This window comes from Salmo salar, chromosome ssa12 (assembly GCF_905237065.1).
Source record: "Salmo salar chromosome ssa12, Ssal_v3.1, whole genome shotgun sequence".
Classification (NCBI taxonomy): Eukaryota; Metazoa; Chordata; class Actinopteri; order Salmoniformes; family Salmonidae; genus Salmo; species Salmo salar.
The window spans coordinates 13,131,747-13,158,328 of NC_059453.1; the positions used below are offsets into that span (position 1 = coordinate 13,131,747).

The 26,582-nt window shown below is 41.7% G+C and overlaps 1 protein-coding gene and 1 pseudogene across 5 annotated transcripts in view; both read left to right on the forward strand.

The window, feature by feature from the left end:
* Positions 1 to 1,004: 1,004 nt before the first annotated feature.
* LOC106564232 (NLR family CARD domain-containing protein 3-like) lies at positions 1,005 to 16,202 on the forward strand (annotated as a pseudogene).
* Positions 16,203 to 16,771: 569 nt separating this feature from the next.
* LOC106592948 (adhesion G protein-coupled receptor L1) overlaps positions 16,772 to 26,582 on the forward strand; it is an 89,935-nt gene continuing 80,124 nt past the window's right edge. For all 5 annotated transcript variants that reach the window (XM_045690748.1, XM_045690747.1, XM_045690744.1 and 2 more), the window contains exon 1: positions 16,772 to 17,697. The gene's annotated coding sequence lies outside the window, so the exon portion shown is untranslated. The remainder of the gene's footprint in view (positions 17,698 to 26,582) is intronic.

Sequence of the window (26,582 nt, forward strand, 5' to 3'; positions counted from 1 at the left end):
GGGACTCCACTCCTCTTAAGCACAGGCCAATCATGTGAATTCTCTCCAATGATTGGTTGGTTCTGTCAAGACAGACCTCTTGATTGGTTGATTGTCGCTTCTGTTAATGACTGGATTGCTGATGCTGCCAAGACAAGTTGTCCGTCCCATATAGAACCCTATTCCCACAGGGCCCACAGAGCTCTGCTCAAAAGTAGTGCACTATGTAGGGATGTAGTGTGACATTCGGGACTCAGACAATAATGGGTTGTAGTGATATAAAGCTTTTCACTAGGCCTCAAAAGACTGATGCTAATGCTGATGCTAACTAACGATTAGCAGTGACTAAATAATATGAACTGATGCTAACAAGCGATTAGCAATCACTGAATTATATGAACTGATGCTAACTAACGATTAGCAATGCCAATTGCACACTGCCTCAAAACTGGAGACATCTGTGGCACTGTAGAGAGAGAGAGAGAGAGCACAAGGTGCACCTGTGTAATGGTCATGCTGTTTAATTAATAAGTGACACTAAGTATGGATTGGCAATCGTTGAATAATATGAACTAATGCTAACTAGAAATTAGCAATGACTGTATAATATAAAATGTTGCTAATAGCAATGGTTGGATAATATTGGCACTAGTTACTGTCCATAGTGTTGTGGCGTGACATTGCCGGAAAATAAGACAGCTTCTGTAGGTCACCTCAATGCTTTACACTGAGCATTAACAACTGATTGTTATGTACATTTGTAATGTGTATATCATGTATGTTGATATATTCATATTAAAACATAAATCAACGCTACATTGTCAGTAAAGGACATGGTTATTCATCATTCATCTGGATGATGATGATGACGCTGTTGTTGTTATGATAATGTAACAAATATGTCAGAAGCCTATTAGGTCTCTCTCTCACTTTCTCTCTCGCTGTCTCTCCCCCTTCTTTGTCTTTTGCACCAACCCAGCCTGTTGTGCTTTTCCTTTTTTTTTTTTTTTTACAAATGTGTTGCTGACACAGTCACGTAGCTACTTCCTGTTCTCTCAGTAACAGTACGGCAAAGAGAATAAGTAAGACTAAAACCACAACTCTGAGAAAAGCTATCCCTTACTTCACCATAAAGGTAAGAAACTTACTTCAATAAACAGTTGTTTAATAATATGTTCAGATAATATGATAAAAGAGGAAGTCAATTAATGGGGAGAACCGGTTGAACGTTTCTGTCGGCTGAATGAGCGCCGGTTGAGCATTCCGACAGCATTTCCTTCCATAAGCCATGAGAAAATTGTCCGGATGCTGGGACTGTGCGACGGAATTTATACTACTAACGTTATCTGTACTTGGTGGCGCAGACGCTGTGTTATCGTTTATCACACTTAAATGACCCTTGCCTTACGATTGCGTCTGAAGCTGGGCTTGCAGCACGGCTATCCTCACCATAAGGCGATAGTTCTCCTGAAGTTAGATGGCATAATGTTAATGTTACTACTTTGCTTTTTCGGCTGGTGGAGGTCCTGTAGAACCATGTCCAGATAAAGTGTCCGGGGTGAAAAAGTTTAATGAAAAACATTGTGAAAAATAAAAATATTAAACGTTTATTAATTAAAAATGTAAAAGTAAAAACTGTAAAGTTAGCAAGTAGCAAATTTACATTAGCAATGAAGTAGTAACAAACCTCACAGCAGCATGTAAACAAGTCCACAAGTTGTGACTGGAAATGACAACACAAATTGTTCTTCAAGTGTGTTGCATTGTTATTGACACATAGGGCGCCATTTTGTGAAAGCGTATCTGGTGGTTTTCTATTCTTAAAATAGCGCCCCTAGTCACTTCCTGTTTCTGTGTCAGTAAGATGGAAAGTTAAAAAGTCATGACATTGCATAAAGCGTCACTAAAAAGCAACAATGTTATTTTTTTTAAATCAAAGTTTATTTTGGGATTTAAATGTTCTGTCGATGCTAAACACATATATACATACAAGTCAAATGACACATTTTCATCCTTCATGAATTGTATTTTGCAATTGTTAAAACATCTGCAATTGTAAACTCAGCAAAAAAAGCAACGTCCCTTTTTCAGGACCCTGTCTTTAAAAAAATCATTCTTAAAAATCCAAATAACTTCACAGTTCTAAGTTGTAAAGGGTTTAAACACCGTTTCCCATGCTTGTTCAATGAACCATAAACAATTAATGAACATGCACCTGTGGAACGGTTGTTAAGACACTAACAGCTTACAGACGGTTGGCAATTAAGGCATGCTGCAAGGAGGCATGAGAACTGCAGATGTTGCCAGGGCAATAAATTGCAATGTCCGTACTGCGAGACGCCTAAGACAGCGCTACAGAGAGACAGGACGGACAGCTGATCGTCCTCGCAGTGGCAGACCACGTGTAACAACACCTGCACAGGATCGGTACATCCGAACATCACACCTGCGGGACAGGTACAGGATGGCAACAACAACTGCCTGAGTTACACCAGGAACGCACAATCCCTCCATCAGTGCTCAACCTGTCCGCAATAGGCTGAGAGTGGCTGGACTGAGGGCTTGTAGGCCTGTTGTAAGGTAGCTCCTCACCAGACATCACCGGCAACAACGTTGCCTATGGGCACAAACCCACCGTCGCTCGACCAGACAGGAGTGGCAAAAAGTGCTCTTCACTGACAAGTCGCGGTTTTGTCTCACCAGGGGTGATGGTTGTATTTGCGTTTATTGTCAAAGGAATGAGAGTTACACCGAGGCCTGTACTCTGGAGCGGGATCGATTCGGAGGTGGAGGGTCCGTCATGGTCTGGGGCGGTGTGTCACAGCATCATCGGGCTGAGCTTGTTGTCATTGCAGGCAATCTCAACGCTGTGCGTTACAGGGAAGACATCCTCCTCCCTCATGTGGTACCCTTCCTGCAGGTTCATGCTGACATGACCCTCCAGCATGACAATGCCACCAGCCATACTGCTCGTTCTGTGCGTGATTTCCTGCAAGACAGGAATGTCAGTGTTCTGCCATGGCCAGCGAAGTGCCCGGATCTCAATTCCATTGAGCACGTCTGGGACTTGTTGGATTGGAGGGTGAGGGCTAGGGCCATTCCCCCCAGAAATGTCCGGGAACTTGCAGGTGCCTTGGTGGAAGAGTGGGGTAACATCTCACAGCAAGAACTGGCAAATCTGGTGCAGTCCATGAGGAGGAGATGCACTGCAGTACTCAATGCAGCCACCAGGTACTGACTGTTACTCCCCCCCCTTTGTTCAAGGACACATTATTCCATTTCTGTTAGTCACATGTCTGTGGAACTTGTTCAGTTTATGTCTCAGTTGTTGAATCCTGTTATGTTCATACAAATATTTACACATGTTAAGTTTGCTGAGAATAAACACAGTTGACAGAGAGGACATTTCTTTTTTTGCTGAGTTAATTTAGTATTTTTTTCTACATATTATATAATACAAATCAATATTATGGGATTTATTTCTGTGTCTCATAGATAAAGACTGTAGAGACAAAGAGATGGAGAGCATCTGCTCCAAAAGGAGGAGAGAAGGGGAGAAATGCTCAAGGAGGAGAAAAAAGGGGGACACTGAAGGGAAGAGAGAAGAGGGGGACACTGAAGGGAGGAGAGAAGAGGGGGACACTGAAGGGAGGAGAGAAGAGGGGGACACTGAAGGGAGGAGAGAAGAGGGGGACACTGAAGGGAGGAGAGAAGAGGGGGACACTGAAGGGAGGAGAGAAGAGGGGGACACTGAAGGGAGGAGAGAAGGTAATGTATCTTCTCTCCAGTACAAAAAAGAAATGTATGCACTCACTACTGTAAGTCGCTCTGGATAAGAGCGTCAGCTAAATGACTATAATGTATAATGTATGTAATGTATCTGAGGTGATACACCAGAAATGGCCTCCTTAAGAAGTAATGGTTATTTTGTACCATAGTCTATTGACAATAGCTTTATCTTTCTACTATTTCTATATTTTCTATTTTAAATGAGTCTCGTGTGTAAATAAATACTGTACAGTTACCTATATATTTATAATGTATCGATGTGTTTCTTACCTGGATTTGTTTGTAACGTGTGTGTGTGTGTGTGTGTGTGTGTGTGTGTGTGTGTGTGTGTGTGTGTGTGTGTGTGTGTGTGTGTGTGTGTGTGTGTGTGTGTGTGTGTGTGTGTGTAATACACCTGTCCATTCTCCACCCTAGATGCAACGTTTGTGTACAGACACATGGCGGACCTCATTCAGAGGGTTACCAAGGTGATGCCCATATCAGATCAACTGCTCCAGTTGGGTATGATCCATGATGAGGCGTACTCTAACATCCATGCTGCCCAGACCAGCCAGGAAAAGATGAGGGTGCTGTACAAGACCTTAAACACAGCTAAAGTCAAATCAGCCTTCTACAGGATCCTCCAGGAGAATGATCCTAATTTGATCCAGGAGCTAGGTCTGTCTCTCTCACTCTCTCTCTAACTCTCTCACATCAGTGTCCTCTAAACCTCGTTTGATACCTCTGACTGAAGTCTGTTTGAATTACAGTAGAATATATTCTTCTTCCCTTCCAGGTGGGCCTGTCTTTATAGAGACTGAGATCATTGGGGAAAGGAGAGGTATGTCTGTTAAGGCTAACATCACACAATGTATAATGTACACACACAAGTTTCACGTTGTATTAGTCATCTGTAAAGGATACAATAAGATAAAAAAAAAGAACATAAAGTAATAGGTGTGTGATAAGTGTATAAATTGTATTTAGCAAAAACAATTAAGCATGATTGTGTGTGTGTGTGTGTGTGTGTGTGTGTGTGTGTGTGTGTGTGTGTGTGATGGGTGTGTGGGTGAGTTGTATATCTGTGTGGGTGAGTGAGTTGTATATCTGTGTGGGTGAGTGAGTGTATCTGTGTGGGTGTGTGTGTGAGTATATATCTGTGTGGATGAGTGCATATCTGTGTGGGTGTGTGTGTGAGTCAGTGCAGGTGGTCAGTCCAGTTCAAGTGTTCAGCAGTCTTGTAGATACCAACAGGTTTAGAGACATTACATTTACATTTACGTCATTTAGCAGACAGTTTCTATCAATCTGCCATATGGTAAGGGAGTGAACAGCTCGTGGCTGGGGTGTGTGGGATCTTTGATGATGCTTTGGGACTTCCTCAGACACACTTTCTCTTGTAACTTTACTTATTGAAGTTTTAAAGTGTGGTGTTCTTTTCAGTGGATGACATCACACAAAGAGTTAAAGAGGAACATAAAGCCAGTCTGAAGAAGAAGTTTGGATTAGTATTTGAAGGCACTGCATTGCAACGTACTCACCTCAACAATATCTACAGACAACTCTACATCACACATGGAGAGAGTGAAGGGGTTAATGACCAACATGAGATTCGACAGATTGAATATACACCCAGGACAGAAAAATCTACAGACACTCCAATCAACTACAATGACATCTTCAAACCCTTATCTGGAGAAGAGGGAGAAACGGAGGGATCCATCAGAACTGTGCTGACGAAGGGCATCGCTGGCATCGGAAAAACATTCTCTGTGCAGAAGTTCATCCTCGACTGGGCTGAAGAAAAAGCTAATCAGGATGTTGATTTGGTCTTTGTGCTCCCTTTCAGAGAGCTGAATTTGATTAAAGATGATCAGTACAGTATTCATGGACTTCTGAATTACTTCCACCCCAAACTTAAAGAGATAAAAGATGCACAGAAATATGCAGATTGTAAAGTCATGTTCATCTTTGACGGTCTGGATGAAAGCCGACTACCATTAGGTTTTCATCAGAACAAGAAGTTGAGTGATCTAACTGAAACGTCATCAGTTGACAGGTTGATGACAAACCTCATTGAGGGAAATCTACTGCCCGAAGCTCTCCTCTGGATAACCTCCCGACCAGCAGCAGCCAATCAGGTCCCCCATGAGTACATCAACAAGGTGACAGAAGTACGAGGGTTCAATGACAAACAGAAAGAAGAGTATTTTGAGAAGAATGTTGAGGATGAGAAGCTGGCCAGGAAAATCATCTCTCACATTAATACATCAAGGAGCCTCCACATCATGTGCCACATACCAGTCTTCTGTTGGATTACTGCCATGGTTCTTAAGAACAAGTTGAGTGGAGAGATCACAACTCTGACTGAGATGTACAATCACTTCCTGCTCGTTCAGACACAACTGAAAAGCAAGAAGTATGATGGGAAATATGAGATGGATCTGGCCACAATCATAGAAAGAAACAAAGAAATAATTCTCAAACTGACACAACTTGCATTTGAACAGCTGGTGAAGGGAAATCTGATATTCTATAAGAAAGACCTAGAAGAGTGTGGCATTGATGTCAGTGAAGCCTCAGTATACTCTGGGTTTTGCACAGAAATCCTGAAACAAGAGCATGGGTTGTATCGGAAGAAAGTGTACTGCTTTGTTCACCGAGCTTCCAGGAGTTCCTTGCTGCTCTGTACGTGTTCCACTGCTGTGCGAGCAAGAACATCAAGGCCCTGGAGTCTTTCATTGCGGATGTGTCATCAGAGCTGCCCTTGCATGAGCTGCTGAAGATGATGGTGGATAAAGCCTTGGAGAGTGAGAATGGACACCTGGACCTGTTCCTCCGCTTCCTTGTTGGCATCTCAACAGAATCCAACCAGAGTTTGTTACAAGACCTTCTGCCACAAACAGAGATCAGCTCAGAGACTGTTGAGGAAATTAAGAAATACCTCAGGAAGCCAAATGTAGATGAAGTCTCACCTGATAGGTACATCAATCTACTCATCTGCTTGACTGAGATGAAAGATGATTCAGTACATGAGGACATTGACAACTTCCTGAAGTCAGGATATGGACAAGAAGAAAAACTGTCACCTACTCACTGCTCAGCACTGGCCAACGCACTGCTGATGTCAAAAGGTGTGCTGGATGAGGTTGACCTGCGGAAATACAGCATATCATTGAGGAACAGACTGATCCCAGCTGTAATGAAATGCAGAAAGGCAAAGTAAGTAATATCATCATGTAAAAATCACAAATCTCAATAATTATACCGGTATCCAATATTTTCCCTGCCCGGCCCCCGCCCCCCACCCCCCCCCCAAAACGATACCGATAACCGATGTATATAAAAAAAAATAGCGGCCTTAAGCATTCTAGTACAGTTAAATAATTAGCCTCGTAAGGATTGGCCTTTTTTTTTCAATTTTCGCCTAAAATGACATGTAGCTCAGGATCAGCTACTTTGTCTTGCTGACGTCTCTGACTTCCTCACTGTAGGCTGTCTCATCATCGTCGCTGATCAGGCCTCCCACCATCATGTAATCTGCAAACTTAATGATGTTGTTGGAGTAGTGCAGTCTTGGGTGAACAAGGAGGGGACTAAGCATGCAGCCCAGAGTGGCCCCCGTGTTGAGAGTCAGCATGACGCATGTGTTGTTACCTAACTTTACCACCTGGGGGTGGCCCACCAGGAAGTCCAGGATCCAGTTGCAGAGTGAGGTGTTTAATCCCAGGGTCCTTCGCTTAGTGATGAGCTTGGAAGGCACTATGGTGTTGAACGCTGAGCTGTAGTGAATGAATAGCATTCTCACGTAGGTGTTCCTTTTGTCCAGGTGGCAAAGGGCAGTGTGGAGTGCAATAGAGATTGCATCATCTGTAGATCCGTTGGGGTGAAATGCGAATTGGACCGGGTCCAGGGTGTCTGAGTTGGTGTTGATGTGAGCCCTGATCAAAGCATTTCAGGGCTACAGATGTGAGTGCTACAGGGCGATAGTCATTTAGACAGGTTACCTGGTGGTCTTGGGCACAGGGACTATGGTGGTCTGCATGAAAAATATAGGTATTACAGACTGGGTCAGGGAGAGGTTGAAAATGTCAGTGAAGACACTTGCCAGCTGGTCAGCACATGCTTTGAGTACCCGTCCTGGAAAACCTTCTGGCCCGTGATCACAAAGTAATCCAAAACCGTTGGTTCTCTCATGCATAGTTCAGTGTTGCTAGCCTCGAAAGCACTCACAGAAGGTATTTAGCTCGTCTGGTAGGCTCGCGTCACTAGAAATCTCACGGCTGGGTTTCCCTTTGTAATCCCTGATGGTTTGCAAGCCCTGCTACATCCGACAACCGTCAGAGCCGGTATAGTAGGATTCGATCTTAGTCCTGTATTGACACTTTACCTGTTTGATATGTACAGTATTAATGAAGCCAGTGATTGATGTGGTAAACTCCTCAATGCCATTGGATGAATCCCAGAACATATTCCAGTCGGTGCTAGCGAAATAGTCCTGTAGCTTAGCATATGATTCCTCGGACCACTTCTGTATTGGTACTTACATGAATTTTTGCTTGTAAGCAGGAATCAGGAGGATAGAGTCAGATTTGCCAAATGGAGTGTGAGGGAGAGATTTGTACTGTATGCATCTCTGTGTGTGTGGAGTAGCCTGTAGTTACACAGGTGACATGCTGGTACATATTACCTAAAACGGATTTCAGATTTCCTGCGTTAAAGTCACTGGCCACTATGAGCACCGTCTCTGGGTGTGTGTTTTCTTGTTTGCTTATGGCCCTATAGAGCAGATCCAACATCTGTACAGGACCAAATACAAACCCAAAAAGGCCTGGGTGTTGATAGTATCCTAAATTAAATGATAAAATATACAGGCCACAAATTCCAATTGGCTATATTTAAACTCTTTAACATCATCCTGAGCTCTGACATCTTCCCCAATATTTGGAACTAAGGACTGATCATTCCATCCAAAAGTGGACAGAAATTCGACCCCAATAACTACCGTGGGATATGCTTCAAGATCAACCTCGGGAAAATCCTCTGCATTATCATTAACAGCAGACTCCTACATATGTCAAATTGGCTTTTTACCAAATTACCTAAATGACAGAGCCTTCATCTACATTTTCGCCTAAAATAACATACCCAAATCTAACTGCCTGTAGCTTAGGACCTGAAGAAAGGGTATGAATATTCTTGATATTATTTGAAAGGAAACACTTCGAAGTTTGTGGAGTTGTGAAATGAATATAGGAGAATATAACACACTAGATCTGGTAAAAGATAAAACAAACAAAAAAAATGGTTTTCTATTTTTGTTGCATCATCTTTGAAATGCAATAGAAAGGCCATACATTGAGATAGGAAGCTGGGGATAATTTAGATGTTGTCTTCAAGAGGGCAGTAGTGTGTGTGCAAAGTGTCAGACTGATACATTCAAGAATGCCAGCAGCATACCACCCTGCACCCCACTGCTGGCTTGCTTCTGAAGCTAAGCAGGGTTGGTCCTGGTCAGTCCCTGGATGGGAGACCAGATGCTGCTGGAAGTGGTGTTGGAGGGCCAGTAGGAGGCACTCTTTCCTTAGGTCTACAAAAAAAATAACCCAATTCCCCAGGCCAGTGATTGGGGACATTGCCCTGTGTAGGGTGCCGTCTTTTGGATGGGACGTCAAATGGGTGTCCTGACTCTCTGAGGTCCTTAATGATCCCATGGCACTTATCGTAGGGGTGTTAACCCCGGTGTCCTAGCTAAATTCCCAAGCTGTCCATCATACCATCACAGTCACCTAATCATCCCCAGCTTACTATTGGCTCATTCATCCCCCTCTTCTCCCCTGTAACTATTCCCCAGGTCGTTGCTGTAAATGAGTGTGTTCTCAGTCAACTTACCTGGTAAAATAAATAAAATGAGAGAGCTACATAATATTTTTTATGAAGTCTCCCAGGTGTCCCTCACGAGCGTTAACAAATGCACCCAAGTCATTGATACATTGATACATTTTCAAGTACATAACGATAGAGAACATACAAGGCTATGGTAATAAAAAATTCAAGTTTACACACTCCCAGGAATGTCAAACATGATGGATCATTAGCTTCCCTACATAAAAGGTACTAACCTTCACACCTCTAGTTGGCCGGGTGGGGGTGGAGTCAGAGACAGCAGAGGGGTCAGACTGGAGGACCCAGTTCCTACATTTTAATGTGTGGCGGATGGAGGACTTGAATGTAGTCTCTTTGGCGTTGGCTCCCAGAGGTCATCTGAGTCTCTACCACTATTGAGGATGTTTTTTGAAATCAGTTAGAACTCAAGTTTACTGTTGCTTATCTTATTTAACCTTTATTTTATATGCATATATATATTATATAGAGTGTGGGGAACACACTCACTATAATGAAATATGTGGACCAATAGGCAATAAGAGACTCAGAAACCACAGCATGTCATAGCCAACATAACACATGCAACTGCATTAGCATGAGAAGAGATACACATTTTACTTACTGATCTAAAAGTATCTTTTCCTTCCAAAAATCATTATTGCGCGCTGGAATCAAAACTGCTCACTCAGACTCCATTCGTGCTGTGTCACTCTCCCGGTTCGTTTTTGCAATATCTCAAAAAGTACCTGATTTGTCATACTTGAGTAAAAGTAAAGGTACCTTAATAGAAAATGACTCAAGTTAAAGTGAAAGTCACCCAGTAAAATACTACTTGATTAAAAGTCTAAAAGTATTTGGTTTGAAATATACTTAAGTATTAAAAGTAAATAGAATTGCTAAAATGTAAAAGTAGAACTATAAACCATTTCAAATTCCTTATTTTAATCAAACCAGACAGCACAATTATATTACATTTTTTTATTGCCAGGGACACACTCTAATACTCAGACATCATTTACAAACGAAGCATTTGTGTTTAGTGAGTCCACCAGATCAGAGGCAGTAGGGATGACCAGGGATGTTCTCTTGATAAGCGTGTGAATCGGACCATTTTTCTGTCAAAATGTAACGAGAACTTTTGGCTGTCAGGGAAAATATATAGAATAAAAAGTACATTATTTTCTTTAGGAATATAGTGAAGTAAAAGTAAAGGTTGGCAAAAATATAAATTGTAAAGTACAGATCCCCCAAAAAACGACTTAAGTAGTACTTTAAAGTATTTTTACTTAAGTACTTTACACCACTGCAGATTGGCTAACGTCAGACTCTCTGATGAGCACTGTGGATCACTGGCCTCCGTTCTCCAATCAGCAGACTCACCTCTGAGAGAACTGGACCTGAGGAACGGTCAGCTGTCTGATGGTGGTGGGAGGGAACTCTTAGCTGCTCTGAAACATCCCCACTGTAAACTACAAATCAAAATCAAATCAAATTTTATTGGTCACATACACATGGTTAGATGTTAATGCGAGTGTAGCAAAACGCTTGTGCTTCTAGTTCCGACAAAGCAGTAATATCTAACTGTCACAATCTTCACCTTCATCTGAAGATATTTCAAAATCACTGTCAGACCAATACGCAGCGGGTTGCGTGCTCCACATCATTTTATTAAAATATGATGTACACGAAAAAACAATAAACACAACAGTTTCACAGGCTGAACAGACAGCAATGCAAAAGATAACTACCCACAACCTACCAAACAAACACACACCCCTATATATGACTCTCAATCAGAGGCAACTAGAAACACCTGCCTCCAATTGAGAGTCCAGCACCCAAACCTAAACATAGAAAACCTAAACTAGACAGAATGCAGAAATACAACCTCAAACATACTAACCTAGAACATACACCCCAAACCCAGGAACACATAAATCAAACACCCCTCTACAACACACACAAAACCCCCACCATACAAAACAAACATACCTCTGCCATGCCCTGACCAAATAATACAAATAAGCCTCTATACTGGTCAGGACACTAACAATAATATCTAACAGTAATATCTAACAACTACCTAATACACACAAATCTTAACCTGTCTGGGCCAGTGGGACGCTTGCGTCCCACCCTAATCAACAGCCAGTGGAATCGCGTCGCGCTAAATGCAAAACCTCATAAATGCTATAACTTCAATTTCTCAAACATATGACTATTTTACACCGTTTTATAGATACACCGCTCCTGAATCGAACCACGTTGTCCGATTTCAAAAAGGCTTTACAGCAAAAGCAAAACATTAGATTATGTCAGCAGAGTACCCAGCCAGAAATAATCACACAGCCATTTTCAAAGCAACTAGCATGCATCACAAATACCCAAAACACAGCTAAATGCAGCACTAACCTTTGACAACCTTCATCAGATGACACTCCTAGGACATCATGTTACACAACACATGCATTTTTTGTTCGATAAAGTTCATATTTATATATAAAAACAGCATTTTACATCAGCGCATGACGTTCAGAAAATATTTTCCCTCAAATGCTTCCGATGAAGCAGCGCTACAAATTACAAAATTACTATTCGAAACATTGTTAAAATGTAATATTGTCATTCAAAGCCTTATAGATTAACATGTCTTGAATGCCATCTCTTTGCCAGATTTAAAAATAACTTTACTGGGAAATCACACTTTGCAATAAACGACGTGGTATGCCCAGAAAAAAAGTCTAGGCTATAAATGTTGGAGCCATCTTGGAACGATCAACCATCAAAAATACTATTGTAAATAATCCCTTACCTTTGATTATCTTTATCAGAAGGCACTTCTAGGAATCCCAGGTCCATAACAAATGTAGTTTTGTTCAAAAAAGTTAATAATTTATGTCCCAATAGTGTTAGCGCGCTCCGAAGGCTAGTGAAAATGTATCGTGTGCGTCTGACTTGTCGTCAGGAATGAGCAAAAAAAATATATTTAAGTTCGTTCAAACATGTCAAACGTTGTATAACATAAATCTTTAGGGGCTTTTTCAACCAGGGCTTCAGTAATATTCCATTGGGACGGTTGCATTGTCTTTCAAAAAGTTTCGAAAAGGGAGAGTACCCATGGGCGCCGTCGTCACAATGGTAATGGCCCATCCCCTGTGACCAAGATAAACATCCTCTCTTTCAGTCAATTTTGATAGTAGGAGACTCAAACCACTTTGTAAAGACTGGGGACATCTAGTGGAAGCCATAGGAAGTGCTAAATGAATCACAAGCCCCTGTGTGTTTCAATGGCAAATGTTTGAAGTGATATCCACACATCAGATTTCAGTTTCCTGTCAGGATTTGTCTCAGGGTTTTGACTGCCATATGAGTTCTGTTATACTCACAGACACCATTCAAACAGTTTTAGAAACTTTAGGGTGTTTTCTATCCAAATCAAACAATTATATGCATATTCTAGTTACTGGGCAGGAGTAGTAACCAGATTAAATCGGGTACGTTTTTTTATCCGGCCGTGCAAATACTGCCCCCTAGCCCTAACTTAAGGGATGAATGAGAATATGTACATGTAAGTATATGGATGAGCGATGGCGACGGTGCAATAGATGGTGTAAAATACAGACACAGGTTAATACTTTTGAGAGGGTTCCTCACATGGTGAAAACTCATTGATTGTTGGACAGTTTGTAAGTTTCAAATGCATTTTTTCTTGGTAATAATTGCTATTACTCGGAGGCCTGGTCCAAAGATTCATACGTACTACAGGTATAAATGCATATTAATACTAGCAGAATAAAACTTTTGATATGCTTGATGCCTTTGCAAACAATGCATTTAAATAGATTATTTTGTTAAATTAAAATGTTTTGTCTATAATGTTTTTTCTAATGTTGCTTTCAAAGTTGTTTACTTGTTACTCATCATGTCGCAATATATTATCCCCTTTAGGCTGAATGGATGTTCCCTGACAGAGAAAGGGTGTGAAGTGTTGGCCTCAGCTCTCAGCTCAAACTCCTCTCACTTGAGAGAGCTGGATCTGAGTCACAATGACCTGCAGGATTCAGGAGTGAAGCTGCTCTCTGCTGGACTGGGGAATCCACACTGTCAACTAGAGAAACTGAGGTCAGTACTTAGAAACATACGTGCTCAATACAAAGATGATGTGTCAAAGCACAACATCATTACAGTAGCCAGTAAGTCAGCTCAACCAATAAGGTAAATACTGGGTTAACTGGGGACCCACATTGTAAACTAGAGAAACTGTGGTTAGTATTTAGAAACAGTATTGGGTTTATTGGAAATATGTATATACTGTGTATCAGCTATCACCACTAGAGGGCAGCAGTCCTGTTGTAAAATCATGTTGACCTGTCTCTGCAGGCTGTCATTCTGTAGAGTCACAGAGGAAGGCTGTGCTTCTCTGGCCTCAGCTCTGAGGTCAAACCCCTCCCACCTGAGAGAACTGGACCTGAGCTTCAATCACCCAGGAGATTCTGGAGTAAAGCTGCTCTGTGCTAGACTGGAGAAACTCGAGTTAGTACAGTTACTGTGAAAATGTTATATTGTTGTATACATACACAGACTGTGTGTCACTCACTCTGTCTGTTCCTCTGTCTCTCCCACAGTGTGGGCCATAATGAAGAGTTCTGGGTTAAACCACAGCTGATGAAGACATGTAAGGGTGTTAGTTATATGGAATCCGATTATTAACCAATACTTTTGACAAACAAGCGCATTATTAAACACACACACACATTCTAACAAATTCTAGCCAATTCCCTCTCCTCTAACTTGTCCTCTTGTCTGCAGATGCCTGTGATCTCACACTGGACCCAAACACAGCACACAGAAACCTCTCTCTGTCTGAGGGAAACAGAAGGGTGAAGAGGGTTAAAGAGAAGCAGCCGTATCCCGATCATCCAGAGAGATTTGATTTGGTTCCCCAGGTGCTGTGTAGAGAGGGTCTGACTGGGCGCTGTTACTGGGAGGTAGAGTGGGGCGGGCTGGCTGAGATAGGAGTGACATATAAAGGCATCAACAGAAAAGAAGATGGTTCTGCCAGTGACTTTGGATACAATAACAAGTCCTGGAGTCTGGCCTGCCGTGGGAATCATTACACTGCCTTCCACAATAATGAATATACTACAATACCTGCTCCACACCTCATTAACCCTCCTCAACCCCAGAGAGACCTGTCCTCCTGTCCTCCACACCTCAGAGTAGGAGTGTTTCTGGACTGTCCGGTCGGCACGCTTTCCTTCTATGAGATCTACTCTGACACAATGACCCATGTGTACACATTCCAGACCATATTCACTGAGCACCTCTACCCAGGGTTTGGTGTTTCTAATGAGGAGGGCTCTTCAGTGTCCCTCAGCCAGGTAGAGTAGTCTCCTGTTTCCTGGAGGAACACCTGGGTCTCCATGGAAACACAGTCACACTCCTGTTCTAACTGAACCATGTGACACGATGGGGTGTTGTTGACAGTGATCATGACTTCAGATATGAACATTGTAACAGAAACATTTTGTTGACAGTGACCATGACTTCAGATATACGTATTCACACCACTGAGTCAATACTTTGTAGAAGCACCGTTGGCAGCGATTACAGCTGTGAGTCTTTTTGGGTAAGTCTCTAAGAGCTTTGCACACCTGGATTGTACATTATTTGACCATTATTATTTGTTCAATTCTTCAAGCTCTGTCAAATTGGTTGTTGATAATTGTTAGTTAGCATTTCTCAAGTCTTGCCATAGATTTTCAATCTGATTTAAGTGAAAACTGTAACTAGGCCACTCAGGAACATTCAATGTCATCTTGGTAAGCAACTTTTTATCCTATAAAATGCCTTACTCCTTGCTGATGACAAACATACTCATAACATGATGCAGTCACCATCATGCTTGAAAATATGAAGAGTGGTACTCAGGGATGTGTTGTGTTGGATTTGCCCCCAACATAACGCTTTGTATTCAGGACAAAAAGTTCATTTCTTTGCCACATTTTATGCAGTATGTTTTTAGTGCCTTTGTTACAAACAGGATGCATGTTTTGGAATATTTTAATTCTGTACAGGCTTCCTTCGTTTCACTCTGTCATTTAGGTTAGTATTGCGGAGTAACTACGATGTTGTTGATCCAACCTCGGTTTTCTCCTATCACAACCATTCAACCATGTAACTGTTTTAAAGTCACCATTGGCCTCATGGTGAAATCCCTGAGCAGTTTCCTCCCTCTCTGGCAACTGAGTTAGGAAGGATGCCTGTATCTTTGTAGTGACTGGGTGTATTGATACACCGTCCAAAGTGTAATTAGTAACTTCACCATGATCTTAGGGATATTCAGCGTCTGCTTTTTTTTTTACACCCATCTACCAATTGGTACCCTTCTTTGCAAGGCATTGAAAAACCTCCCTGGTCTTTGTGGTTGAATCTGTGCTTGAAATTGAGGGACCTAACAGATAATTGTATGTGTGGGGTACAGAGATGGTGTAGTCAATCAAAAATCATGTTAACCACTATTATTGAACACGGAATGAGTCCATGCAACTAATTATGTGATTTGTTAAGCACATGTTTACTCCTGAACTTATTTAGGCTTGTCATAACAAAGAGGTTAAATACTTATTGACCCAAGATATTTCAGCTTTGAATTTTTTGTTAATAAAATAAAATCCCACAAACAAAATTCCACGTTGACATTATGGGGTATTGTGTGTAGATCACTGACACAAAATATCAATTGAATCAATGTTAAATTCAGGCTGTTACATAACAAAATGTGGAATAAGTCAAGGGGCGTGAATACTGTCTGAAGGCAACATATGCAGTATAGGCCAACATATTGTATGTGTACTGTAGACTACAATACGCTTGGTTTTTGTAACGAGCTCTTTACCTGATCTTACATATGATTTGCATTGGATTGGTTAGGTCCAGGCTTTCTCCTGACTCCTAGATTCAAGCCTTAGAAATATTACTGTTTTAAAATAATAATAATAATAACTTTATGTCATAGACTACAATTAGAGCCTATACTGTCTGATTCCCACTAGGCCTATGTCGAAGTGTAGATTTGTTGGTTTGATGAAAATGAGAGAGAGAGAGAGAGAGAGAGAGAGAGAGAGAGAAAGGGAGAGGGAGAGAGAGGGGGGAGCGAGCGAGACAGAGCTAGACGAGGCCGCGCTTAACGGAAATCGGTGCCATTGAGAAACAGTGCGCACGTTACTTTCCGCTATTACGCTAGGGTATCTAACGAATCCATACATTCGATCGTCGGTCATATCAACTCTATTCTGTCGTGAGGTTTATGGAGCATTACGGACTATCAGGCCTACATTCGTTAAATGTGCTGGATAATATCTCTCCGGGTGTAATCTTGGAGCCCACCGCATTCCAGGCTAGAGAGAGGAAGGATGCTGACTCCTACTAGGCTATGCGCTACTGAAGTGTTTTACATTGGCCAATAGCCCAGCCTCAACAGTGCGACTGCATTTTGACTGGAATCGACGAAAGAGAATATAATATAATATGACTACCATTTGCTATGTGTTATATCTGTACGTTTGTATTTGTCATCCAACTGGACTAGCCTGTAGAATAGGCTACAGCCATCGCCATAGGAACCCGAGGGAGATATCATTATAATTAGCTACTTTAGTGCAACGTGACGTGCAACAGCGGGAAACAGTCGAGTCCTATTAGGGGAGATTGAGCGTATGTGTAACGCTAAAGTGGCTTGTTTTTCCTCATGTGGTGTATTTTTCGTCGAGGAGGATACGCTCGCGTTGTCGGATAATTCCCACGTCAGGGATCGGTTGACTCCCTTCTTTATTCCATCTCGCTCTCACACACACGGTGCGCGTGGCCTCGCCCGGGAGCAACCGGGTCGCCTATTACACGGGCTTATTTTTACTGCATCGGCAAGGAGGAGAGAGAGCGAGAACCGAGTATAAACAACGGGAGGGAAGGATTGGGGGACCGGAGGAGAGAAGAGGAGAGGCGGGATGAAGGAGGAGACGCAGTGACCGACAGAGGAGGAGGAGGGAGACTCGAGCGTTCGAGGTAAGCGGGAATAATGGTGACGGTAGGGTACATGTATGAAGAACGGTTTGGTCTGTACAATCACACACAAACACACTCCCACACATATACGACTCAGGCTACGGTTTGGCCTGTCAGTATGGCGCATGCATGTACACTCCTGTGTGTGTGTGTGTGTGTGTGTGCGTGCGTGCGTGGGTGTCATACACATGTTGACTAGTGGCGTCTCCTGCTGTGTGTGAGTTGTTTTAATGCACCATGGAACATTCCAACAGGCATTCAGAATCTCTCCCTCTTTCTGTTTTCTGACAAATAGACAGTAGGATGATAAGAGGGATAGTAGGGGGTTTGTTTACCGACAGGCTGTCTTACTGAGTGGTGAATCACTCCCATTCCTGTCCCAATGATTTTCAAATGCATTCTAATCCAATTTCAAATCAATGTGTGTGTGTGTGTGTGTGTGTGTGTGTGTGTGTGTGTGTGTGTGTGTGTGTTGGTTCGTGCATGCGTGTGTGTTTCTATGTATGTTGTGTGTCTGTGCGTGCGCGTGTGTGTGATGATTGTGTTACAACTCTTTGAAGAGTGTGTTATCTTTGTCTCTGCCTCTCCTCTGTGTTGGTATTCTGTAGGGAGCGTGTGTGTGTGTGTGTGTGTGTGTGTGTGTGTGTGTGTGTGTGTGTGTGTGTGTGTGTGTGTGTGTGTGTGTGTGTGTGTGTGTGTGTGTGTGTGTCAGTATGTTTTGACTGGGGACTATGATGGTGGAAAGAGAGTTCACGGGGGAGAAGTAAAGACCAGTGGACGAAGAGATTATAAACAGAATGTAAAGTGCACGCTGGGTCTGTACATAGTCAATGGTTGGCTTCGAGGGGAATTTTACGGTAGGTACACCTATAGCTCATCCCTTGGCAGTAGTACTGTAGATTACTGTATCACTGACCTCAACCCAGAGTCTCTCAGACCGTTCACTGTCAGCCTACTGACACCCCTGTCAGATCACAGCAAAATCACAGTCTACTTCAACAGAGCAATACTCAATCATGAGGCATCAAAGCCAAAGGAACTGAAGAATATTAAGAAATGCTATAGATGGAAGGAATGTAGTGTGGAAACCTACCAAAAAACTATTAGGCAACAATAAATGTAATCCCTTTTAGACAACTTCGTGGACAAAACGTTTTACTCTAATAGTGAAGGTGTAAATTTGGCAGTAGAAAACCTAAACTATACTTGACCTCTCAGCTTTCCTATCAAATCTAACAATTTCAAGCCGACAGCCGAAGAAAATGAACAATTGCAAATGGTTTGATCAAGAATGAAAAACCTAAGAAAGAAATTGAGAAACCTTTCCAACCAAAAACATAGAGACCCAGAAAAGCTGAGCCTACGCCATCACTATGGTGAATCACTAAAACATTACAGAAATACACTACGGAAAAGGAAGGAACAGCACGTCAGAAATCAGCTCAATGTAATCGAAGAATCCATAGACTCTAACCACTTCTGGGAAAATTGGAAAACTCTAAACAAACAATAACACGAAGAGTTATCTATCCAAAACGGAGATGTACGGACAAACCACTTCTCCAATATTTTCGGCTCTATAACAAAGAATAAACAGCAGCAACAACATATACATTATCAAATACAAATCTTAGAATCAACTATTAAAGACAACCAGAACCCACTGGATTCTCTAATTACATGGAATGAGCTAAAGACAAAATTCAAACCCTCCAACCCTAAAAGGCCTGTGGTGTTGATGGTATCCTCAATGAAATTATAAAATACACAGACCACAAATTCCAATTGGCTATACTTAAACACTTTAGCATCATCCTCAGCTCTGGCATCTTCCCCAATATTTGGAACCAAGGACTGATCACCCCAATCCACAAAGGTGGAGACAAATTTGACCTCAATAACTACCATGGGATTTGCGTCAATAGCAACCTTGGGAAAATCCTCTACAATATTATTAACAGCAGACTCGTAGGTCAAACAAAAAAACTATACGTAGCTCGGCCTAAACATCAGCACCACAGGTAACTGTCACGCCCTGCCCTGAGAGAGACGGTTTATTTCTCTATTTTGTTAGGTCAGGGTGTGGGGTGGGCTGTCTGTGGTAAATTTCTATGTTCCATTCTATGTTTTCTATTTCTTTGTGTTGAGCCGAGTATGGTTCCTAATCAGAGGCAGCTGTCTATCGTTGTCTCTGATTGGGAATCATACTTAGGCAGCCCTTTTTCCACCTTCAGTTGTGGGATCTTGTTTTTGTACAGCTCTGTTTAGCCTGCAGAATGTGACGGTCGTTTTCTGTTGTTTATTGTTTTGATTTAGTGTTCTGAGTTAAAATACATTTATCATGAGCACTCACCACGCTGCACCTTGGTCTACTCCTTTTGACGATCGTCACAGTAACTTCCACAAAGCTGCGAACGATCTGAGAAACAAGGCAAGAAGGGCCTTCTACGACATTAAAAGGAACATCAAATTCGACATACCAATTAGGATCTGGCTAAAAATACTTGATTCAGTTATAGAACCCATTGCCCTTTATGGTTGTGGGGTCTGGGGTCCGCTCACCAACCAAGAATTCACAAAATGGGACAGACACCAAATTGACACTCTGCATGCAGAATTCTGGAAAAACAGAATTTGTGCAATCTGCTAATGATCAAAATCCAGAAAAGAGACGTTAAATTCTGCAACCATCTAAATGGAAGCGATTCCCAAACCTTCTATAACAAAGACATCACCTACAGAGAGATGAACCTGGAGAAGAGTCCCCTAAGCCAGCTGGTCCTGGGGCTGTGTTCACAAACACAAACAGATCCCCAGGACAGCAACACAATTAGACCCAACCAAATGTGACCCGATTCAGGAAACTAGGCATTTGTCGTAAGTCACAACTTCACAGGAGAGGCATTTCAACATTATTTTTTGGGGGGCAGAAATGCCTTCTCGAACATGTGAACTTTCATGTGCCTTAATAACAAACTTGTATGCCATCTGTAAATACGACTATAATTGTTAAATTACGAGCCTGGTTGGTTAAGCCACAGAAAAAGTCAAAAACCTTCCCACTAGCCATGATTGGCTGAGATAATGAGTGGGCTGGACATGCCAAGAGAGGAGTTCGGATTGGTCAGTCTGTGTTGGTAATCCTGCCGAACGCAGCTTTTAAAAAAATGTATTGTGTGGTGGAGCTGCATAAGTGTTGCTCTCCACTTTCTGGAGGATGAAGTTTAGAAATCAGTGGAATTGGAGTATAATAGCTAAAGAGATGGAGAAAACACCTGTCTCCGGATAACATCTTCAAACTATGGTATTGCATTCCTGACAGGGAGACGCGTCCATCATGCATGATGATTTATGTATCCAGGTAAGATAGTCTAGCGTTAGCTAGCTACATTTTCAGATATTACACGTTTCTGTCACGTCTGCTCCCACTTTTCCCTTTACTGGCGCTTGAGGGCGCCAGATTACCCTGCATCACACGCGCCTGTCATCAATCATGCACACCTGCTATCCCTCGTCACTCGCATCAGCGTTATTGGACTCACCTGGACTCACTTATCTCCTGTTTATTTCCTCCCCTATATTTGTCAGTTCCCCAGCTCTGTTCCCGGCCCTCAAGCGCCAGGGGAAGGGAAGAGCGGGAGCAGACGTGACAGTTTCTAATTTTGACAGAAGTGGTTTCATTTCAAGCTCCTGTTAGCTAGCTAGCTAACTTTAGCTGGCTGGCTCCCTAGCTGACATTATTATTTGTTTCCCAGAGCCATTTGCTTTTCTAGTTAGAGGCTAATGTTAGCTAGCTAACATTGAACCTGGTTGATTAGCTCCCAGCACTGTGGCATTGTTGACACTTTGTTCATTGTTGTTTAACTAGCTAACTGACGTTAGCTGGCTGGCTCATTAGCTAACGTTGTGTACAACACCCGTTGAATATGGCGGGTGTCAGTAAATGTCTGCAAAAAAACGTCATGAAATTGTTACCAGCAGAGCTGGTTAGGCAGTTTTCATGTTATCCGGAGGTAAACAAATCATTGGCCAGTTCGTCAAGTATGTTCTCCGAGTGCGAAACAAGATGGGTGGGGCTAAAGCTTGTGAACGATGCTGAATGGGTGTAGACAAAGAAGAGCTCTTCACTAGATACCAAAACATTCAAAGGCCATTTTCTCAAAAGTGAGTTTACAAGTTGATCAACTTTCAAAGCAGAATAACTTCCCCATTGTTCCTCAAATGCAGTGTATGATATACCATTGTGTAGCTCTGAGTCTCTAGTGTTATCCAATGTAAAAAACACAATTTCACATTATGCTTCTGAAGACCTGATCCAGGTGGTGAGTCACAAATCATGAGAAAACAAAAAGATAATTACTTTACACTTTGGAAAGAATTAACAAAAAAACAGAGCAAACTAGAATGCTAATTGGCCCTTAACAGAGAGTAAACAGTGGAAGAATACCTGACAACTGTGACTAACCCAAAATGAAGGAAAGCTTTGACTATGTACAGTCAGTGAGCATAGCCTTGCTATTGAGAATGGCCGCTGTAGGCAGATCTGGTTCTGTGTGTGTGTGTGTGTGTGTGTGTGTGTGTGTGTGTGTGTGTGTGTGTGTGTGTGTGTGTGTGTGTGTGTGTGTGTGTGTGTGTGTCTGTCACAGGAAAACAAAGCAAATCTAACCAGTATATCATTCATTTACATCAACCACCAGATACAAACATCTAATTTTCATACACACACACACACGCACGCACGCACACACGCACGCACGCACGCACCCACGCACCCACACACACACACCCACACACACACACGTCCACACGCACACCCACACACTGCTTATTTGGTTGGGTCTTATACAGTCTGCAAGGGAAATCAGGCAGGAAAATAAAACCTGTAGGGTCCCCTTATACCACTATTTACATATGTACCTACAATATACACACACACACACACACACTGACTCACTTACTAACATACACACGCACACACACACGCACCCATACACACACATGCACATGCTGTCACGCACGCACATACACACACGCTCACTCATTAACACACACACACAGACACAGACACACACACAGTCTCTCTCTCGTCCAGCATGTCTTTGTGTCCCTTTATTGTGTCCTAATGTCCTTCATCCTGAGGCTAGTCTCCTTCTCTCTCTCTCCCTCCCACTCTCCCCCCTTCCTCTCTCCTTCTCCCTTCCTCTCTCCTTCTCTATCGTATTCAGTCTTACTTTCTCTTCCGTGTCCTGTGTTCTCTGTCTCCATTTAGGCCAGACTTTGACCAGGGGCTGGATTTTGTCCTCAGCCTGGTCTGGGTGTGTGATGCTGGGAGAGTGGGGTACAGTAGGGAGAGGGCTGGAGGTGGGAGAGTGTGTGTTTGTGTGTGTGTGTGTGTGTGTGTGTGTGTGTGTGTGTGTGTGTGTGTGTGTGTGTGTGTGTGTGTGTGTGTGTGTGTGTGTGTGTGTGTGTGTGTGTGTTTGAGTACCGTGGACATTTGATGCCTGACCTAAATCTGTCTGCCATCATTACTTAACTCGGAGATGGAGAGAACCTCAGGAAACACACACAACAATATGAGAGAGCACTCTGCAATGAAAGACGCCCCCAAAAACATTATACTGTGTGTGTGTGTGTGTGTGTGTGTGTGTGTGTGTGTAATATGTATTTGTGTAGCCAAGTTGTGCTGAAAAATAATCTGTCAAATGTTTCTGATGGTCCTGTGGGAGACCAGGGTGTGGGTGTGTTTATGCGCGTGTGCGTGTGTGTGTTAGATATGGGCAATATGGAGAAAAATCCACATTGCGATAAATTTCCTGAATTGATGCGATAATTATAAAAATATCGATACATTTATAACAATTCTGAACCCTAGTTTATAACATTCATCTGCACCATAGTTAATAACATTCATCTGCACCATAGATTATAACATTCATCTGCACCATAGATTATAACATTCATCTGCACCATAGATTATAACATTCATCTGCACCATAGATTATAACATTCATCTGCACCATCGTTTATAACATTCATCTGCACCATAGATTATAACATTCATCTGCACCATAGATTATAACATTCATCTGCACCATAGATTATAACATTTATCTGCACCATAGATTATAACATTCATCTACACCATCGTTTATAACATTTATCTGCAGCATCATTTATAACATTCATCTGCACCATAGTTTATAACATTCATCTGCACCATAGTTTATAGCATTCGTCTGCACCATAGTTGATAACATTTGTCTGCACCATAGATTATAACATTCATCTGCACCATAGTTTATAACATTCATCTGCACCATAGTTTATAACATTCATCTACACCATAGTTTATAACATTCATCTGCACCATAGATTATAACATTCATCTGCACCATAGTTAATAACATTCATCTGCACCATAGTTTATAACATTCATCTGCACCATAGTTAATAACATTAATCTGCACCATAGTTTATAACATTAATCTACACCATAGTTAATAACATTCATCTACACCATAGTTTATAACATTCATCTGCACCATAGTTTATAACATTCATCTGCACCATAGATTATAACATTCATCTGCACTATAGTTAATAACATTCATCTGCACCATAGTTTATAACATTCATCTGCACCATAGTTAATAACATTCATCTGCACCATAGTTTAGAACATTCATCTGCACCATAGTTAATAACATTCATCTGCACCATAGATTATAACATTCATCTGCACCATAGTTAATAACATTCATCTACACCATAGTTTATAACATTCATCTGCACCATAGATTATAACATTCATCTGCACCATAGTTAATAACATTCATCTGCACCATAGTTTATAACATTCATCTGCACCATAGTTAATAACATTAATCTGCACCATAGTTTATAACATTAATCTACACCATAGTTAATAACATTCATCTGCACCATAGTTTATAACATTCATCTGCACCATAGTTTATAACATTCATCTGCACCATAGATTATAACATTCATCTGCACTATAGTTAATAACATTCATCTGCACCATAGTTTATAACATTCATCTGCACCATAGTTAATAACATTCATCTGCACCATAGTTAATAACATTCATCTGCACCATAGTTAATAACATTCATCTGCACCATAGTTTATAACATTCATCTGCACCATAGTTAATAACATTCATCTGCACCATAGTTTATAACATTCATCTGCACCATAGTTTAGAACATTCATCTACACCATAGTTAATAACATTCATCTGCACCATAGTTTATAACATTCATCTGCACCATAGTTTATAATATTCATCTGCACCATAGTTAATAACATTCATCTGCACCATAGTTTATAATATTCATCTGCACCATAGTTAATAACATTCATCTGCACCATAGTTTATAACATTCATCTGCACCATAGTTTATAACATTCATCTACACCATAGTTAATAACATTCATCTGCACCATAGTTTATAACATTCATCTGCACCATAGTTTATAATATTCATCTGCACCATAGTTAATAACATTCATCTGCACCATAGTTTATAATATTCATCTGCACCATAGTTAATAACATTCATCTGCACCATAGTTTAGAACATTCATCTGCACCATAGTTTATAACATTCATCTGCTCCATAGTTTATATCATTCATCTGCACCATAGATTATAACATTCATCTGCACCATAGTTAATAACATTCATCTACACCATAGATTATAACATTCATCTGCACCATAGTTAATATCATTCATCTGCACCATAGTTTATAACATTCATCTGCACCATAGTTTATAACATTCATCTGCACCATAGTTTATAACATTCATCTGCACCATAGTTTATAACATTCATCTACACCATAGTTTATAACATTCATCTACACGATCGTTTTATTTTTTATTACCCTTTAAACTACTGCCACTAGTTTGATGGTTGAAGGCATCAACTGTTCCATTAACAACACCCTATTTAGCCAACTATTTCATTCCATTTCAAATGTCACATTTCTCTATTATAGGCTACTTATCGTAATGAACCATATCATCAAATGTCTTTGATAAGTCATCGGTAAGGTTGGTGTCGATGATTTTCCAGGTTTGTCGCCCAAGCTCTGGTGTGTGTGTGTGTGTGTGTGTGTGTGTGTGTGTGTGTGTGTGTGTGTGTGTGTGTGTGTGTGTGTGTGTGTGTGTGTGTGTGTGTGTGTGTGTGTGTGTGTGTGTGTGTGTGTGTGCGTGTGTGTGTGTTCTCCTCCAGCAGTGATGACCTCCCTCTGCTCTGGCTTCATCCCCTCTGTACTGAAGTATCATGTAACCTACCCAGACAAGACGCTCATCACGTTATACCATAAGCTTAGCAGCACCTTAAACCATCTTACTATCTAGCCAGGTCTCTCAGTATCCACTGGGAAATTAGACATCCGTCCAGATAAGCAGGACTTTAGGAGATGACTTCAAAACCTGCCACTAGGGGGCAAAAGTGAGCCCTATCAGCATCAGGTATGCCTGGGTTCCACTACGGAGGTTGTAGACGGGGATGGGCGTAAGCCGCGAAGCCCCTGCTCTGACTGTCGCCTGTTCAGTCCCAGTGTTAAGGCTCTCCTTTTTTTGGTTTGTGTGTTTTTTACCACAGCCCAAACCTTAACCCTTAACTTGACCATTCAGAATGAATGCCTACATTTAAACTGCAACATTAAATCGTATTCAAATCTGTTCATATACACCCCCGGTGGACTGTGTGTGTTTACAGGCAGTTGGACCTGCCATCACCCCTTTGAACTGGACTGTGTGTGTTTACAGGCAGTTGGACCTGCCATCATTCCCTTTGAACTGGACTGAGTGTGTTTACAGGCAGTTGGACCTGCCATCATTCCCTTTGA